Consider the following 8431-nt stretch of genomic DNA (forward strand, 5'->3'; position numbering starts at 1 on the left):
CTTGCTATGTTTACGTGGGTGCCATCATATTTTCTGATCCTTTTTGGCTTATGGTCAGTAAGGGACTTTTGATATATGCTTTGAGTAGATTCATGCCATGTCTTATTTTTCTTTTATAAGTTCCTGTAGCATGTTGATAACCTGCTCTGAACATTGCTTCGTGCTGCTGTTTATGCCATGTCCAGCCTGATAATTTTTTTGCACTTTCTCCATGCTTGTTTGAACCTGTTATGATGGGAATTAGCCGTAGCTCAGTGTTCCTCTTTTGTAAAGCATCTCCTATAGATCATTTCCATATGCTTTGTTTTTATGTTGGGGTGCTGTAGCATAGTTTCTTGTTGCATGCAAAGTAGCATCGTGCTGTTAATCGCAGCTTTGTGTCATTCTTGTCTTGCTTGTCATTTGCAAACCGTGCATCCAAATCCGGTGATCTTTATATCGATTTCAACCGAAATCATCTCATCTTTCCAGTGGCATACTTGGTTTGCCAAGTTGATGCCTTGTTCATCCTTTTTCCTCCCGAAGCACGCATATGCATTGCATATCACATCTCGCATATCATGACTTGTATTGCATCATGTTGTTTGTGCATTGCACCGTGATTTATTATGGTTCCTTGCTTGTGTTCTTGCTTTGGGTAGAGCCGGGAGATGAGTAAGTGCACGAGGAACCTGTTGAGTATGCTAACGAGGATCCAGCCTTCGACAACTCTGAGAACCTTGCAGGCAAGATGATCATACCTTCGATATCACTTCTATCTTTGCTTGCCAGTACTCGCTCTTTCGCTATGTTAGCCCTGCATGCCTTTGTTTACCATGCCTACCTATTGCCATGTCAAACCTCTAACCATCCTGTCCTAGCAACTGTTGATTGGCTATGTCACCGCTTTTGCTCAGCCCCTCTTATAGCATTGTTAGTTGCAGGTGAAGATGAAGTTTGTTCCAGGTCGGAACGCGATTATTCTGGGATATCACAATATCTCCTGTTTATATTAATGCACCTTATATACTTGGTAAAGGGTGGAAGTCTCGGCCTTATGCCTAGTGACTTGTTCCACTCTTGCCGCCCTAGTTCCGTTTACCGGTGTTATGTTCCTTGATTTTGCGTTCCTTATATGGTTGGGTGATTTATGGGACCCCCTTAACAGTTCTCTTTGAATAAAACTCCTCCAGCAAGGCCCAAACTTGCTTTTACCATTTGCCACCTAAGCCCTTTTCCCTTGGGTTTTCGCGAGCCCAAGGGTCATCTTTATTTTAACCCCCCCGGGCCAGTGCTCCTTCGAGTGTTGGTCCGAACTAAGTAGACTGCGGGGCCACCTCGGGGAAACTTGAGGGTTGGTTTTACTTGTAGGATGTCTCATCCGGTGTTGCCCTGAGAACGAGATATGTGCAGCTCCTATCGGGATTTGTCGGCACATCGGGCGGCTTTGCTGGTCTTGTTTTACCATTGTTGAAATGTTTTGCGAACCGGGATTCCGAGACTGATCGGGTCTTCCCGGGAGAAGGTCTATTCCTTCGTTGACCGTGAGAGCTTGTGATGGGCTGAGTTGGGACACCCCTACAGGGTATATAATCTTTCGAAAGCCGTGCCCGCGGTTATGAGGCAGATGGGAATTTGTTAATGTCCGGTTGTAGATAACTTGACACTTGACCTCTTTAAAATGCATCAACCGAGTGTGTAGCCGTGATGGTCTCTTCTCGGCGGAGTCCGGGAAGCGAACACGGTTTGTGTTATGCTTGACGTAAGTAGTTTCAGGATCACTTCTTGATCGCTTCTAGCTTCTCGACCGACGCGTCGCTTCTCTTCTCGCTCTCACTTGTGTATGTTAGCCACCATATTTTCTTAGTGCTTGCCGCAGCTCCACCATATCACACCTTTTCCTACCTATGAGCTTAAATAGTCTTGATCTCGCGGGTGTGATTGCCGAGTCCTCGTGACTCACAGATTCTACCAAAACAGATGCAGGTGCCAAGGATACTGGCGCAGATGGCGCAACTGAGCTGAAGTGGGAATTTGATGAGGCCCTTGGTCGTTACTATGTATCGTTTCCAGATGATCAGTAGAGGTGCCCAGTCGGGACGATCAGGGATCTAGTATTTGGGGTTGTCTTCTTTTCATTTGAACTTGACCGTAGTCGGTCTATGAGTGTACTTTGAATGATGTATGAACTTAAATTATGTATTGTGTGAAGTGGCGATTGTAAGCCAACTCTCTTTATCCCATTCTTGTTCATTACATGGGATTGTGTGAAGACGACCCTTCTTGCGACAAAACCACCATGCGGTTATGCCTCTAAGTCGTGCTTCGACACGTGGGAGATATAGCCGCATCGTGGGTGTTACAAGTTGGTAATCAGAGCCATCCCCGACTTAGGAGCCCCCTGCTTGATTGTTTGCTGGCGATGTTGAGTCTAGAACAAAAATGTTTTGAGTCTTAGGATTATATATATCGGAGAGTAGGATTCTTTTTAATCCTCAGTCCCTTCGTCGCTCTGGTGAGGTCTCCTGACGTAGATATTTTGACTATCCTCTTCTCAAATTTTCACTAAAAATTTTTTAGTATCATGCGGGTATCTTGGAATCGTTCCGATGGTTTTGTGACGAGAACATTGTTCTTGGTGCCTCCTGACATTTAGGGGTTGTGGCAGTGCCCCGGGGAGTTGAGCTCCGAGGTGTTGTCGTCACAATTTTATCGTTGCAGTTCTGGAATACCCGAGTTTTGCCGACATCGAAAATCTCTTTTATGCAGTTGTTGGTGAGATAACCCCGATAACCCAGTACTGGGGCGAGCTCGGGAGTATTGCCATAACTCGTATAACGGATGCTTTTCGAAGGTTGAGGTACACGATTTCCGAAGGTTTCTTGGTTATGTGTTGACGGATGGATACAGCTGGATGTAGGGATTGTTAGTTTGGGTGAGATATTGTGCTTCCCCTGTATCCCCAACACCAGATTGCATAACCAGAAAGTTTCGGGAGTTTATAGGTGGGATTCAAGTAGCTCTAGCATTTCTTCCCGCAGATATTTGGTTTGTGATTGGGTAATCCCTACCACTTATTTGTTCCAGTCGTACCTTGTTTATTTCATTCATCAATCTCTATTCAAGTGGCTTCTCACCTTTATGGACGTGTGATGTTTACTTTGGAATTCATTCGTTCATCTTTGTTCGAATGTTTATTGTGAAGACTATATGTTGCAATTTCTATCCATTGATTCAACTTGTCTATCTGTCTATCAAGATGCTAACGGATGTCAACCTCTTCAGGATGGCTCCGCCAACGCGTCAGAATCCGGGTCGCAATGATGGGAGTCAGGCGAACCCTCCACCACCACCTTCGCCTCCGGAGGCATGGCAAGATTTGATGGCAGCCTCTAACGCCCATGCTCAGATGATGATCCAGTTCATGCAAGAGCGCAACCAAGGCCAAGGCAACCAAGGGAATCAAGGTCAAGGGCAGTTCAATCATCAGCCTCAGTGTCCTACCCTCAACCAATTCCTTGCAAATCAGCCGAAGTCTTTCAGCTATTGTGTCGAGGCCACAGACGCCGATGATTGGCTCGTGGATATCAACAAGCATTTTGAATGCAGCAACGTCAGGCCTGAGGACTATGTCATGTTCGCTTCTTTTCAGCTCAAGGACCAGGCAGCTGATTGGTTCCAGCAATACAAGGATTCCAGAGGTGGTCAAGTGATTACTTGGACTGATTTCTGTCGGGACTTTAAAGCTCACCATATTCCTACCAGTGTTGTTGAGAGCAAGCGAGAGGAGTTCCGTAATCTCAAGGAAGGCAACATGTCAGTGTACAAATACAACAAGCAGTTTCAGAAACTTGCTCGCTTTGCTAAGCAAGATGTTCCAGATGAGAAGAGTATGATCTATCAGTTCAGAGGTGGCCTTAGAGAGGATCTGCAGTTAGCTCTCGTTCTTATTGAGCCTACTCAGTTTGATCAATTCTACAATATGGCACTCAAGCAAGAAGGTGCTCAGCTCAAGTGTGAGGCTTCCAAGAAGAGAATCAGAGATGCAGTGCAATCTTCTTCTTCCTCACAAGTGGCAGCTAAGCAGCAGAAGTTCTACCTGCCTCCTCCTCCGTTTCGTCAGCCTTACCAACAGAAGAACTCAGGTGCTCGTGGATCTTCCCACCCACCCAACCCAAGCTATCATAACAAGTCTCACCCTCAAGCTTCAAGGCCAAGTGCTCCTTATCACCGTCCGCTCTCAGAAGTGACTTGCAACAAGTGCCAGCAGAAAGGCCACTACGCGAACAAATGTTTGAATCAAAGGCGCCTTCCTCCTCCTCCTCCTGTGAGATCTTCAAGCAATGCAGTGGTCAAGCATAATTCCAAGTTTGCAAAGGTCAACATGTTGAATGCAGCTCAGGGAGAGGACTCTTCAGATGTGATCATCGGTAATCTTCCAGTTAATGATATTCCTGCTAAAGTTTTATTTGATACTGGTGCATCGCATTCTTTCATGTCATACCCATTTGCATCCGAGCACAATGTGGGCACAGAGGTCTTGTCCAAAGTCATGCAAGTTGTTTCTCCGGGAAGACTTATGACTTCCAGTTTAGTTGCTCCTGATGTTTCCATCCAGATGGGCGACTATAAATTTTTGTCTTCTCCAGTTGTTCTTGGCGATTCTGATATTGATCTAATTCTTGGGATGGACTGGCTTTCTAAGCACAAGGCTCAGCTTGATTGTGCTGCCAGACAGATTCAATTGACACACCCTTCTGAGGATGTTATCATCTATGCCGCTCGTGATGAAACCTTTCGGTTGTTTTCTCTCAATGAGAAGGGCGAATTGGATGCTATTTCTCAAATTCTAGTCATTTGTGAGTACCAAGATGTCTTTCCAGAAGAGCTTCCGGGTATGCCTCCTCATCGGCCAGTCGAGTTCATTATTGATCTTGAGCCTGGTACGGAACCCGTTTGCAAGCGTCCATACAAGCTTGGACCCAAGGAGCTGAAGGAATTGAAGAAGCAGCTCGATGAACAAGAGCGTCTGGGTTTGATCAGACCGAGTTCTTCCCCATGGGGTTGTGGAGTTCTTTTTGTCCAGAAGAAGGCTGGCACGGACTGACTTTGCATTGATTACCGTCCATTGAACAAGAAGACAATCAAGAACAAGTATCCACTTCCCAACATCAATGAGCCTTTCGAGCAACTCAAAGGTGCTAAAGTTTTCTCCAAGCTTGACCTCCGTATGGGTTATCATCAGATTCGCATTCGTGAAGAAGATATTCCCAAGACAGCATTCAGAACAAGCTATGGTTCTTATGAATATACTGTCATGTCTTTCGGCCTTGTCAATGCTCCTCCAACATTCTCTCGCATGATGAACTTTATCTTCAACCCCTACACTAATGAATTTGTTCTGGTGTATCTCGATGATATTTTGGTCTTCTCCAAGAATAAGCAGGATCATGCCAAACATTTGCATTGGTGCTCGACAAGCTCAGAGAGCATCAATTCTATGCGAAGTTTTCCAAGTGTGAGTTCTGGCTTGATGAAGTTCTTTACCTTGGCCATATCATCTCTGCCAAGGGCATTGCTGTTAATCCCGCAAAGGTTTCTGCAGTTCTGAATTGGGAACCTCCTCAGAATGTCAAACAGGTCCGCAGTTTTCTCGGTCTTGCAAGCTATTGCCGAAGATTCGTTGAGAACTTCTCTAAGATTGCAAAGCCTCTTTCCAACCTCCTCCAGAAGCATGTCAAGTATGTTTGGACGCCTGAGTGCGACGTTGCTTTCAACACCCTCAAAGAGAAGCTAGTCACAGCTCCTGTCTTGACTCCTCCTGATGAATCCAAACCATTCGAAGTATTCTGTGATGCTTCCCTTCAAGGTCTCGGTGCTGTGTTGATGCAAGAGAAAAAAGTTGTGGCCTATACCTCTCGTGAGTTGAAGCCCAACGAAAAGAACTACCCAACTCACGATCTTGAGTTGGCGGCAGTTGTCCATGCATTGATAACATGGAGACATCTCTTATTGGGAAGGCAAGTGGACATTTTCACCGATCACAAGAGCCTCAAGTATATCTTCACTCAACCCAACCTTAACCTCAGGAAAACCCGATGGGTCGAAATGATTCAGGAGTACAATCCGAGTATCGAATATACTCCTGGCAAGGCGAATGTGATTGCAGATGCTCTGAGCAGAAAGGCTTATTGCAACAGTCTAATTCTCAAGCCGTTTCAACCAGATCTTTGTGAGGCTTGCCGCAAGCTGAATCTTCAAGTTGTTCCTCAAGGCTTTCTTGCCAACCTCATAGTCTCTCCTACTTTGGAAGATCAAATTCGTGAGGCACAACTCCTGGATACCATGGTGAAGAAGGTGAAACGTGGTATTGACAAGGGCATTCCCAAATACAAGTGCTATCGCTTGGATGACAAAGATACTCTTTTCTTCGAGGATCGAATTGTGGTTCCAAAAGGTGATCTGAGAAAAGTCATCAGGAATGAGGCACACAATTCCCTCCTATCCATTCATCCTGGAAGTACAAAGATGTACCATGACCTCAAGCAGTCATATTGGTGGACTCGAATGAAGCGAGAGATTGCTCAATTCGTGAATGAATGTGATGTCTGCAGAAGAGTGAAAGTAGAACACCAATGACCAGATGGTCTCCTCCAACCTCTTGCTATTCCGGAATGGAAGTTTGACCATATCGAGATGGACTTTGTGACTGGTTTTCCTAAGTCCAAGTGTGGAAATGATGCTATCTTCGTTGTCATTGACAAGCTTACCAAAGTGGCTCATTTTCTTCCTATCAAAGAATCTATCACAGCAGCTCAGTTGGCAGAGCTATACACCTCCATAATTGTCTCCTTGCACGGCATTCCACAATTGATATCTTCAGATCGTGGAAGCATCTTCACTTCTAAGTTCTGGGACTCCTTTCAGACGGCCATGGGCACCAACATTCGTTTCAGCACAGCTTTCCATCCTCAAACAAGTGGCCAAGTCGAGCGAGTCAATCAAATTCTTGAAGATATGCTCAGGGCTTGTGTCATCTCTTTCGGTATGAAGTGGGAAGATTGTCTTCCATATGCCGAGTTTTCCTACAACAATAGCTTCCAAGCGAGTTCGGGCAAGGCCCCATTCTCTATGGTAGAAAGTGCCGTACTCCTCTCAACTGGTCTGAGACAGGTGAACGCCAACTTCTTGGCAACGACTTGATCACAGAAGCCGAAGAAATGTGCAAAGTCATTCGTGAGAATCTCAAAGCCGCGCAATCGCGCCAAAAGAGTTACTATGATAGCAAGCACCGTGACTTGGCTTTTGAAATCGAAGACCATGTCTATCTCCGCATCTCTCCAATGAAAGACACTCGTCGCTTCGGTATCAAAGGGAAGCTTGCCCCTAGATACGTGGGTCCTTTCAAGATCATCGGCAAAAGAGGCGACCTCGCCTATCAACTTGAGCTTCCATCCAACTTTGCAAATGTGCACGATGTGTTTCACGTGTCACAGCTTCGCAGGTGCTTCAAGACTCCTGAGCGCACTATCAACTTCGAAGAGATCGACCTCCAAGAAGATCTCTCTTATCATGAGCACCCCGTTGCTATTCTCTAAGAAACCGAGCGCAAGACTCGCAACAAGTCAATCAAATTCCTGAAAGTGAAGTGGTCACACCATTCCGACCGAGAAGCCACCTGGGAGCGCGAGGATCACCTCCGTTCCGAATATACGGAGTTCTTTCAGTCCTAGATCTCGGGACGAGATCCTCTTGTAGTGGTGGAGTGTTGTAACACCCCGGATGTAACTTTCCATCTTTGTAACTCCAAGTCTTGCCATTTTCGGCTATGTGATATCATATTCCCTCCGTGGTTGGGTTTTGTCTTTTGTTTTGCATTTTATTCATGTCATGCATATCATATCATGTCATCATGTGCATCTCATTTGCATACGTGTTCGTCTCATGCATTCGAGCATTTTCCCCGTTGTCCGTTTCGCAATCCGACACTCCCACATGCACCGGCGCACCCCTCTTGTCTCTTTTCGTGTGCGGGTGTTGAATGTTCTCGGAATGGACCGAGCCTTGCCAAGTGGCCCTGGTATAGCACCGGTAGACCACTTGTCAAGTTTCGGGTCATTTGGAGCTCGTTTGGTACTCCAACGGTTATCCGCATATCCGCAAAGGCCTCTTTTAAGTTGCAGCCCAACACCCCTCCAAAACAGCCCAATAACCCATCTAACTCCCCTCCATGGTCTCGGTCGTTCGATCACGATCGTGTGGGAGAAAACTACACCTCATTTGGACACTCCTAGCTCCCTCTACCTCTATATATAGATCCCTTCCCGAAATTCCGGACGAAACCCTAGACAAACCCCTCTCCGCGCCGCCGGACACGTCCGGATCGGACCGGACGCGTCCGCCGCCGTGCCCGGACGAATCGCCCGCTGCCATGTGGCGCCGCCGCGCCCGC

This window comes from Triticum dicoccoides, chromosome 2B, assembly GCF_002162155.2.
Source record: "Triticum dicoccoides isolate Atlit2015 ecotype Zavitan chromosome 2B, WEW_v2.0, whole genome shotgun sequence".
Lineage (NCBI taxonomy): Eukaryota > Viridiplantae > Streptophyta > Magnoliopsida > Poales > Poaceae > Triticum > Triticum dicoccoides.